Below are 12,143 nucleotides of genomic sequence, written 5' to 3' on the forward strand. Positions count from 1 at the left end.
TAGAGTCCCAAAAATATACAAATTTATATTCCAACATTCCCTGAAAAGATCAAGTCAGTTAAAGCTAATTCCCTCATGTTGTTAATAGTTACCAGTAATTAATGTCAGGCTGCAGGATGTTGGTGAATCTGACTTTTTTTCCTCCAGTCTTTCTCATTAACCTCTCCACAATGAAGGTGTTAGGCCCCACTAATAAATGTGGTTCTCAGTGTTTTGTGTTTAACTTGTAAATCGACTTTACTTCAGCTTGTTGTGTTTTCCAGAAAAACCCTTATTATGTGATTCAATCAGCTGCAGGAAAGAAAAAAACAGCAAAATAAAGCTGAATGGTCTTTGGCTGAACAATTTTCAACAAAAGTAGTTTAAGCGCTCAGGAAATCTTTTCCTTTTGTCCTTGTGGAGCTCACTTAGTTTTCATAACACACTAAAGAAACTGACTTGTAATATAGAATATCATTGATATGGTCCATAAATATGCTTGCTTTCTTAAATAAATTACATTTTGGTATGGAAGGTTGATGCAACAACAGTGGATCTCTAATGTATTGTGGTGCTGAGCCGTTCAGTGATTTATAAACTTCCAAGCATTTTTAAAGTCTCTGAGCTACAGGGAGCCAGTGTATGGACTTTAGAACTGGGGTGATGGGCTCTATCTTCCTGGTTTTAGTGAGAACACCAGCAGCAGCTTCTGGATCAGAACTCCAAGACCACTAAGGACTTTTTGACACACATATTCGGCTCTGTCATTTATTTAAGTGTGAATGTATAACCTACATTTACCTTTACACCTTTTATGTGTGGTCAGTCAGTGAAAATTGTTCATTTAGACAGGAACTCCTATGTACTTTCTGTTATGTGTTATGAAGTATTCCCTGTCTGTTCACAGCTCCATAGACTAAAGAGACAAATAATGAATGACAAATGAATCAAACAAATCCAAACAGCTCTTCTGTTATCTGTTTGTCTAGCTGGATAGTGCCGTTATATCTAGTGAGGACAGAACATCCAGAGTAGATTCTGTTGTTGCTGCAGCTTGGTGAGCTTCTCCTGACCGAAGATAGATCAGAGGCTATAAGTAATGCACATTCAAGCCACAATGCCATCATCGTTATCATAAATGACTGTATTTGGCTCACTGACAGTGTTCTGAGTGTGATGAGGTTGTAACCTTAGTATGAGAGGAATGTGATCAGTAGAACAGACCTGATATTCTGTCACCAAAACAAGACAGCATGGCCGCCCAATGGAAGTTGTTTGAGTGCATCACCTGGTCCAGAGGAGCTGCTCCACCAGAGCCTGCAAAGACCATCCACATACTGGCTGTTTAGTTATATTTTAGTACCACTTTAATCGTGTAGAGGGCCTACAAATAAAGACTCTCTCATTGAAAGTTAAAAAACTGTTTGAGGTAAACCACTCTTAACATTCATAACTTGCACACTTCCTTTCCAGGAAGCAGCTATATAAGAATGTTTTCTTACACTTTAACTTGCTTAGTTGCAATATTTCCAATCCACAATCAAGTCTAGCATTGTGTGACGGATCAATACTTGAAATGATGTCCCTCGCCTTCAATTATTGTGCTTTTCTGTGAAGTGGCGCCTTGGCCCATTAAATCAAGATGACAGCCTTGCTACCTAAAATGAAACCAGCGAAATATGAGAGAAGGCATGAAATTAAAATGCCACTGATCCTCCGTCTCCGCTGACGGTACATCTAACGCAAGGCGGCTAATCTTATGCTGCAAATTTACATTCATCTCTGCATCCCTGACTGAGCTTTATTTCTGATCCCTGATTTGTGACAGTTTGCTACAGTTGACCTTTACATCTACGTTTAATGTGAATTTAAATTACACCAGAGAGCAACCTATATGCTTACTGTCTTTCTCAGTCAACCTTTTAAATACCTGCCACCATGAAATAAGTCTCCTTCATCAGAATTTTCAGCCTTTCAAGAAGTCAGTCACGGTCAAACATTTCACTCCTTTCCAAAGAAAATTCCTGTAAAAAACCTTTAATAAGTAGAAGTAAAATTAATTATCATTTCATGTTTTAATATATATATATTTTTAATTAGAATGGGAGAAGAAAAGTTGCATAGTTAGAGCGCAGCCACAGCAGCAGCAGAGTGCATCACTGTGAGCACTCTGCTGTGCAGGTTGATAGTTTATTAACCTTGTGCTCCAGTTGCAGGCAAAGTGAAGTTTTTCCCCCAAGCAGCTCGGGGGGGTTTGTGTTCAGGGAGATTTGCTGAATCGTCGAGCTGTCTTTGTTTTGCAGCGGGGAATGAATACAAATGTTCTCCTCCGCCGTTCTGCTCCGTGTTTGATGGACATGGACATGGAGGTCTCCTGGAGGAGAGCTGCAAATGAGCGCTGTGCTTGTCTGAAGGCTGCATGTCCACTGGGCTGTGTCAGAACACTGTATGAGTAATTCTGCGCTTTGGTAAACAGTTTCTTACGGAAATATTTTGCTCATAAATTATTTTGTAGTTTATTGAAGCAGTGGTTGCAAAGTCACTCCTAAAAGGTGGTTATAATAATAATAATAATAATAAAAACTGGGGCATTGAAACCTCAAATATTTGTATTGTGGATGTAAAATTTAGGAATGAAGAAATTCTTCATTCATTCTTTTTTTTCTTTTTTGTTTTCTTCACCTCTCTTACTTGCACATTATATAAATAGTGTAAATAAACTATACAAACCTACATATTCCTGGTTACCATAAGTTCTCTCCATGTAAGAACATTTCAATAAATTTCATACCAGATGTTTTATGTCTGGAATTTCAATTTCTGCAAGATTCAACTTTCCAAATGTGTTAATTTCCAGGAATCAAATATTAAACTACCAGGAGGTTTTTTGATTGAGTCCTAAATTAGTTAATACATTATGCAAACCAGATTATCTGTGTGGACTTCATTTCTGTTCCATTTTCTTTGCTCATTATTTATTTTTCTTTCAATGGAATCCAACAGGTTGCTTTAAATCACGGTCTCTTATCAATACCTCACTCTGAGCAAACATTTATTCAGGAATAAACATGACCAGGAATCTTCTGCCCAAACATACTTTAAATGACAAAATAACCAAAAAGAAAACTTGGTAGCAACAGCAATGCATGCAGGTAAGGAGAGTAAGCACAGTGGAGTAGGGAATGATGGTCAGTATGTTATAAACCAGCCAAAGTATTTGGCTACAAAACTCAAAATATAGCTTAGGATAACCCAGGTTAGTCAATAAGATTCATGAACATTTTGTGTTAATCTTTTTTTGTTATTATTGGATAGCAAACCAGGTTTGGGTGGCTGGCTAAACGTGAGAGGAGCCTAATAAATAGCTGAAGGAAAGCTGAAATTGGAGCAATATGTTCCAAAACTCTGGATTCAGCAATTAGCTGAATTTATTAGACTGTCTGAAAATGAACACATAGTATTCCTGTCTTGAAACAACAAATGCATGGGTTAGTTTTTTTTTTTTTTTTAATGGATATTTTAGGAATATTGCACAGGTGAGACAAGAATGACTCAGACACCTGTTTAGATCTAAACCACATCCTGGTCAAAGATGGCACCAAGGTTCTTTATAATGTTGCTGGACATCAACCTAAAGCCAACCTTAGCAATTCACTGAACAGTTTACATTCTAGATGTTCTGAGTCAAAATAACAACTTCTTCTCTGCTTTAAAATAAAAACCATGCAATTGAAAATTTATAATTTTCCAATTGACATGCATGTCTCAGACAGTTGAGGGTTTTTATATAATTTCTTCCCAAATGGAAGCTATAACTCATCAATGTACTGAACTCTGTGGAACTTTAGTGAATACCTGGTTTCAAAGATTCATCGTTACCTTCACTCATTTTTTAGATAAATTATATTTCAGTTTCTTCCCACCACCTGCTTGAGGAGCAGTTATCTGTCTCTTCTTACCTAAAGGCGTTAGCTTGCAGCTGGCATTTCTGGGTTATATCACAGTCCAGTGATACCAACATCATTTATTTCAATTTTTATGCAAAGTGATATGTAAATGAGGCTATTGCATAACTTGAAATGTCTTTCTGAGCGCTAGACCCCGTGGGTTGGTGTGATGTAGCGGTCAGCTATATCATCCTGCCTTATCAACATGCACAGATGGACAAAGAGCAGATAAATCAAACAAGTCCTGTCTCGATTTAAGTGACAGCCAGCAGCTCTGCACACACAGACGTCTTCAGTTTTACAGCAATTTAGCTCTTGGCCAACATTAGAAGTTGTGGTCGATGTTTTGCTCACACAAACTGCATTCTGCAAATTGTACATCTGGTCCATGAGAAATTTTATTTATTTTTTGAATCTGCCAAGCAATGATAAGAGAATTTAAGCCTCTTTGAAAGGGTTAAGAACTAAAATCTAATTGATTTCAAGGTGTTTGAAACGTGTGGAAAGCACAATTTCAAACCTGTCGGCGTATCTTTCAGCTGTTTGATTTTCTAAGGTTGGATACACAATAAAACAGTTTTCTTTGCGATCACATAAATGTTTTACTTTATAGTATTTATTCAGATTGTGCAGAAAAGAAACTCTGTTTCCTGACTGTCTGTGAACCCAAATGTAGATTCCCAGTGCCTTTCCTTCCTAAGATAGATTTGGTTTCATGGATTCTGCTCTGGCGGCTCATTTTACGTGCTCATATCTGCTGTGCGACTTTAGAAGCTAATTAAATGCATCTCAGTAGCTTCACAGCTGAGATGCTGACAAGATGTCGGTTATTGATCTTCGCGGCATATAATTAATATTAGACATCTACTGATGAGCTACATCAGGCATCCGTAGACACACAGAGTGTGTTTAGGAGTCAAACAAACACACAATCAGTGTCAAAGACCCGGGTTAGAAGGCATCCATTGTCATTACAGCTAATAAACCACCCACTTACTTGACACAGTCCCCAGAAAATCACGTCTTCCAGCTGCACTTAGGTTTTTTTGGGAAGAAATAGTAAAAAAGCAGATTTAATACAGTATACTGACGACATCGTTTTGGTGAAAGAAACAATAAGTCTAGATTCTGCAGTGTCAGTTCACTCATAACTTGGGAAAACTGTCTTGATATAAGTGAAAAACAAGTTATTTTCATTAATATTGAAGAATTATTGGCTTATAGCAGACTGCTATTTCTTGCTGAAAAGTTTTATATTATCTCTGTCTTGTTTTAAGTGTATTAAGATATTTGCCCTAGAACATAGACAAACATAATTGGTAAGATTTTGTGTTTTTGCAGTGTGTAGGTTTAAGGGCCATAAAAAGAGACTTGGAGTATCAATATCTTGTCTCTTTTAAGTTTAGTCACTTGCATATTGAAGTAGAAACACAGTGTAATCCAAAGATCCAGAGAAAATGCATTATATAAAGGTTACTGATCATTGAATGAAGTACCCTCAAGAAGCCAAAATACTGGCCTCTGCAGATACTGCAGTCTTCACTGGAATATCAGCAGAAATTACATACTTATGCATTATAAAGTAATAGATGTTAAAAGAAAAGGTGATGACGATTATTCCTGTATGGATAAATCAGGAGTATTTTACCCTTGAGATTGCAGTGGCAGGTTATGAAGGTCAGCGGTTTTGCTAACAGAAATGTGATTTTCAGACAGAATCCAGCTCCTGTCGGTCACATCAACTCAGCTGGTGCACGACTAAAAGAAGCGAAGTGTAAAAGATTAAAAATAGATACTGTAATTTTCGCATATTCAGTAATAAGTTAAGACATAAACATTTAAACAGACTACAAATAATATCTTTAATATGACAAGAAAGTACTTTGTATGACTAGGTTTGTCTGTAAGATTATTTTAATTTTAATTTTAATTCAATGCTTGGGTCTTGGGTTTATTCATGTTGATGTGGTCTGTTAAAGACAACCTCTCTGCTCTGAGGGTTAATTATGTAAAAATCGTCTCTTACTAAACAAATCTACTCACAGCATGGCTTCCATCTTTCAGACTGAACAAACAAAACAATTTTCTGCATCTCTACTTACCTACTTCCTCTATTAAAGACTTTCTATCCCTCAGGCATGCAATTTCACTCTGTGATGGAGAACACTTCCTTGTTTGTAGTGTAATCTGTGCCTGTATTTATTACGTGTTCATTCACACCCCGGAGCCACACCAGCTTTCTGCCTCTACTGTCTGCAGAAACGGAGTGAATGCATGAAAATTAGCTAGGAAATCATGGTTATAAATAGCAGAGAAGTAAGTCATGTGCATATGATGTGAACTTCCCTCTGTTTTAATTACAGTCTCCATATTTTAGGTGGTCCATGAAACAACTATAATTGCAGAAAGAGTGATGCAAGTAGCAGAACATCCTCACTTATTTCTGATCACGAGTCACAGTGAAACATATTTATTTGTTATTCACATTTGATTTGGTTTTATGTTGGATGACTTTCTTGATACAACCCTCTCGGTTCATCCCTGTTTTCTGAGTTGCTTGAGTTGTAGGTCCTGTGCTTACTTAAAAACAATAAAAGCTGTCATTTAAATGGCATTAATGAACTGCAAACTGTTTCTGAGAAAAAAATAAAAACGTTTACAAAAGTTTTTTTTCTACAATTGGCACTTCGTAGCAAATAATTCCTGACCTATTTTCTGGTGTTTGATATTTTGTGAGATGTAAGTTTTTAAATGTTTCTCTTCTTTACTTTTGTTACAGACTAGACAGTGGTACATTGTAAAACCAACAAATCTACTGTATTGTAGTTTCCACATGACTAATGAAATGAAACCTGTAGTGAAAAAGTTATGCTGGCCTTTTAAACTAAAACCTACAAATACTCTTCAAAATAAAAGTCTAGATATTTTATGCAACAATTTACTGCAACATTAGATTCCAGGTTGATCATGGTACCAAAATAGTGACAAAAAAGGAATGTTAAAATAAAGTTTACAGATTAGTTATTATTATCTATAATAGGAGGTTTATGGTTTTTATTGCAGAACTGTGAAGTGAAAGAAGTTTAAACCAGTGACCTAAACTGGCCTGGCATAAAAAATTGTTTGTTGTTGGCCTTTCAAAATGAAGCTAGCAGCTAATTAAATGTTGATGTTTCAACAGTGCCTACATTTCTTCAGTAATGTGTGTACTTAAGAAGTTTGTTGTTTTAACCTTAAAATAGTTGGGAACAAACTGTTCAAAGTTGAGGAACATCTTGTGTTTCTTCCCTTCTTGCATTTTCAAGGAGAAAAAAAAGATTAAGTTTGGAGTTGTTAAAAACTTTTTTTATGTTTACCTTTAGGGCTTGAGTTGCTTTGTAGCAGCATTACAAATGCATAACCATCGTTATGATGTCGAAACGTATCAAAAGAAGCAGACAGACTGACATGCCTTCACATGTGCCACATCAAACGACATCAGCTCATTTGACAGTTTCCCCTGCGGCACTCTGGAGGTCTGGCACATCTGCATATGCACCAGTGGGAAATAAACTGCTTCCAACAGCTGTTAAATATGTTTAAACCCCTGCAGGCCTTAAAGTAGTCCACACCAGCATCACCTTCTGACAAAATGGCAGTCATTTTCTCACCATAGTTGCATACTTTTCAAAATATTTGCTGAGTATGTGCGCTCAGCGACATCCAGCTTCACACTGACTTGCTCACATTCACACCTGGCAGATGCCCGGCACAACCAGCGTTTTAAAAAGAATTTGCATGCACTTCACAGCTCCAGTATTTAGGATGAAGTGTTATGTTCAGGCTCAGCTGTACCTGGAGGTGGAAACAGATCTGATTTGCTGCATTGCCTTTACATAGATTTATGTTAAAGAAATCCATTTCCTTTTAATGATTTGGAGGTTAAGAAGCTCTTTGTCATTTCCCTCAAAGTTCCTCATGTGCATCTGCTACATTTACCATACCAAAGTTCATCAGGTGTGACAAAGCATCTGCATAGCATAACATGAGATTAAGCTACAGGCAACAGTGGCTCAGTAGAAAGGAGTTCATCCTGTAACCAGTGAGCTGCCGATTCAAACCCTTCTGCTCCGTCTGTCTTTGTGTCCTTAGGTAAGACACTTCACTCACCTCTCCTGGTAGTCGTGGTCAGAAAGCCCCTGAGCAGCTGTGGCTACAGTGTAGCTTTCCACTATCAGCATGTGAATGTGTGTGTGAATGTATGTGTGGGGGAGTAATAGTCTTAAGAGCTTTGGAGTCCTTTGGACTGAATAAAGTGCAAATCAAGCACATGCCATTTACCATATTTTTGTACAAAACAGAGCTTACATAAATTCTGTATCATTTGTACGTGAAGTGTACTGTAGAGCAAAAGTTTGGAAGAAACATTAAATTTGTACAAAATACCTTCCAGTATAATTAACATGATTGTTACATAAAAAGACGGTTAATAGAGCGCATTTTAATCATGTGTGTAATATAACCATTTGGGAATTTAAGTTTTCTTGCTTAGACTTTACTTTCTTCACAGCAGCGTCCTAATGCTTCAACACACACACAGAGATTAATTTTTCTTTAGCCGACAACTCTGACCATGTTCCAGTTCCAAGAATATCACAAATACATGAAGCTCAAGCAGATAAAGTTTTTTTCTGCATTTTGTTGCATCAACAATGCCTTCCAGCAATACAGCATTGCAATCTGCAATACAGCATTGCAACACGGAAAGGCGAAAATATATTGTCACAAAGGTGTCTACTGCTGTCTAAAGGTAGTCAGGGTTAATGAAATGGTCATCTTTGGGACAAAAGCCTAAATTTGAAAAGGACCAATTGAGTAAAAGGTCAACATTTCAAATTTGTGAGATAAAAGACATGGACTGGTAAATCTTAAATAATCATAAGTATATCACAGGCCGTCCATTGTGTAGACATGCAACCAGGCTAAAGTGCAGAGAAAATGTTTACTATTATAGCCAATCACTACTGTTTACACGTAGCAGCCAAAATGTTTAAGCAAATTAGCTTAGACCTTTGAACTGTACTCCTCAAGACTAATGACTCACTTTTCCAGCATTTGACCTCTGTCAAATGAAACTGTCTCCCGGGTGTGAAACCCAGGTTGAGAACTTCTGCAGTTGGTATAAGTGCAGAAGGACAGAGTAATTTACGTGGTAATAACAGTTACAGAACTGCTGGCTGTAGAGTGTTTGAGCCATCAAGGTAAGCTCTGTGGGAATTTCAAAACACTGCAGAAGCTGTTACAGAAATAGTATTATGTTATTTGCAGCCATAGCAACACTGAAGGTAGTGGATAAGCTGTGAGAGGAAAACTGAACTTGTCATGAAGTGGTATGGTTGGTGGTGGTGAGGAGAGACGCAGAGAACCCAGGTGTGGAGAAGATGATGAATTTAATGAAGATCTCACAGTCCAGGACAGGCAGCACGTTAGCACACAGCTAATACCGGTAGCGACTGACAAAGACTGACACATGAAACCTCAGGACTATACAGTTCTACTGAGGAAACTGCGAACTGACGTAGGACACGAAGAATGAGGAATGACGCTAACAACGACGAGGATCTGACAAAAGACGGAGACTACAGGTGGACTTAAATACACACGGGGTAATCAAGGGGACGAGACACACCTGGGAGACAAACGGGGAGGACAGGACAGAGACTCACAGGGAACAGCACTACACAGAAAAACTCAAAAATAAACACACAAACACAGATCGTGACAGAACTAAGGACTGGCTCAGTCTGAAGTGGTCATTTAATTTTCCCATTGTTACTTTAATGGGGTGCTTTAATGAGAAATCCTCTCTAATAATTTCGGAGTTAGATTCAAAGCTCTTTTCACACGATAGAAATAATTACTTACTAACTGCATAATCAAATATCTCTACACTAGTTTATAAAACAAAAGTTACAGCTTTCTATGTGCATTATGTAGTCTAAGTCTTACATTTTTCTACATTAAAAATTAAAGTCACATGCTCTATATTGATGCTGCTGATCATACAGTTTTTGCAAAAGTCAAAATCTTTTTCAAATGTAGAGGTTGGCCAATATGCAAACAGGTTCTGAATCAGATCAATAATTGCCTTTCTTTTTTTGAATATTGCCCATCGCCCTCTCTTAATAAACAATCTGCACTGGATAGTTTCTCCTCTGCATTAGTGGAAGGAAAAGCGGATTGGCAAACTGAACTTACTGCTGCTTTAGTTCACAGATTTCAAACATCTATGTTCTTGTGCCTAAAGAAACTTTCTACATGATAAAGATATAAAAGAATAAGGACAAAACTGATTATATAAAAATAAATTGGACTGGAATATCTGCCATTGGCTGCCCAGAGTTTAAAAATGGAGCCACAATAAACATGTCAGTATACTGATAATCAAAAGAGTAAAAGAACATTATATAACATTGTGGCTGAAGCCAATACTGACATGACACAGAGGCCCATTGTCACATTTTACACTCACCAACCACTTTATTTGGTAAATCTGTTCAATAACTCGTTAACACGAGCAGTAAATAAGCCAGTTATGTGGCAGCACTTCAGTATATTTAGACAAGGAGATATGGAATTGTTGAAGTTCACAAGTATGGGAAGAAAAAGAGATGGAAGTGACTTTAAACCTGAGATGGTTGTTGGTGACAGACTGAGATCCACTGGGATTTTTACACACAACACACAAAACATCAAACCTTAAGGTAGATGGACAACAGCAGCAAAATGTTCAAACAAAAAAGTAGCACATGTTGTGTTGACAGTGATTTTGTAGTTTGCTGACAGAAACAGTTTCAAAGAGCAAATCTTATTTTTTTCCTTTTTTCACTTTGTTTGATAAAATAAAATTGGCACCATTCAGCACTGGTGTCATTTTGACTGCGTTCTAGTTGTAAACCAGAAAGCAATAACAATTGGGTCACTGCAATCAGTGACCAAGTTGACTGTCACTGATCAATACAAGCCAGTAAAACATATTTCTTTCTATTTTTTGCATTCTAACACTAAAGCAACCTGTTCAGAAATAATACATTGTGCTACTCATTTAGGCTAAGAACTGTCAGAAATGCAAATATAATTTTCATTTCTGCAACTTCGACTTTGGTTTTTATGAGTTCCTCAAGGACATTCGACCTTTCTGAGTAAATATTTCAATCTTTATTTTGTTCTCCATCCTTGAACTTGGAAATCCTGACCTTGAACAAATCAACTGCACCACTGTCATTTTTTATGTAAGTCATGTTAGAAATGTCATACTAGCCTTTTGCCTTCCACTGCCTTCAACTTGCTGATTAGTTTGTTCAAAAAATGCCGCCTCTTAAAAAAAACACACTCCAGCTGGACATGGACATATTTTTCATTTTCAAGATATCTCATTATTTTGTTGCAACCTCCGAATGTGGTTTCCTGCTCCGTTAAGCTAAGATGACATGATGACATATTTCCGAACAAGCAGGCCTTCTAAATCTCATGCTGGGTTCTGATTTCTACTCATGTAGCCGGAAACACCTGCCAGCAGAGACTGAAGCAATACAACTATTGCTATTTATGTAAGAGACACTGTTAATTAGTTTTCTGCCTTCTGTCACTTCATGCTGCATCTACAATTTGAGATATAACACTCAGAAATAAATGACTTGCTTTTCTATTTTTGCTCTCGGTACACAAAACAAGCTTTAAATGACTAATATGAACCCAGTTTATTTTAAATACATTTGGTTGATTTGCTTTATTGTTCTTAAATAAAATATAGTGACTTTCAGTCGAGATGAAATGTCCTTTGCATTTTTTCCTACTCCTGCCTGAAAACTACCTGTTTCTCAGGAACTTTATACTCTTACTTTTTTGTCAATATGGTTTTATTCACACCAGATGTAACTGTTAAAAGTTACTTTAAATTTTGTTGGTCTAAAATAGAAACTGAATATCTTAAAATAAGGTTTTTTTTGGAGACATGGTAATATGATGTGTTAATATTTCACCTGGCAATAATTGGATAAATATTTTTATGTAAAGTTGTACATACTAATGTATAACAACATACAGTCTCCTCAATTTTTATTTTGACCCTTGTACATTAAATATTTAGTGCGGTATAATTTTCTTACACTAAAGATACAATTATGTCGGCAAGTGCAACAAATGTTGAGACTTCACATTTTTCATATTTTATAAAAA

At 36.8% G+C, this 12,143-nt stretch overlaps 1 protein-coding gene and 1 long non-coding RNA gene across 2 annotated transcripts in view; one reads left to right on the forward strand and one right to left on the reverse strand.

Annotated features, from left to right (window-relative positions):
* Positions 1-12,143, forward strand: part of LOC106964942 (ras/Rap GTPase-activating protein SynGAP-like) — a gene marked incomplete at its 5' end in the record, with an annotated part of 107,967 nt that overhangs the window by 20,749 nt on the left and 75,075 nt on the right. The gene's annotated exons all lie outside the window — the stretch shown is intronic.
* On the reverse strand, positions 432-8,271 carry LOC106964945 (uncharacterized). The gene is made up of 3 exons (XR_001428529.1): positions 8,260-8,271; positions 6,029-6,031; positions 432-577 (listed from the first exon to the last, which is right to left on the reverse strand). It is a non-coding gene; the product is annotated as an uncharacterized LOC106964945 (long non-coding RNA).

This window comes from Poecilia latipinna, unplaced genomic scaffold (assembly GCF_001443285.1).
Source record: "Poecilia latipinna isolate Pla-1442-1.1 unplaced genomic scaffold, P_latipinna-1.0 Scaffold1739, whole genome shotgun sequence".
In the NCBI taxonomy this organism is placed as follows: domain Eukaryota; kingdom Metazoa; phylum Chordata; class Actinopteri; order Cyprinodontiformes; family Poeciliidae; genus Poecilia; species Poecilia latipinna.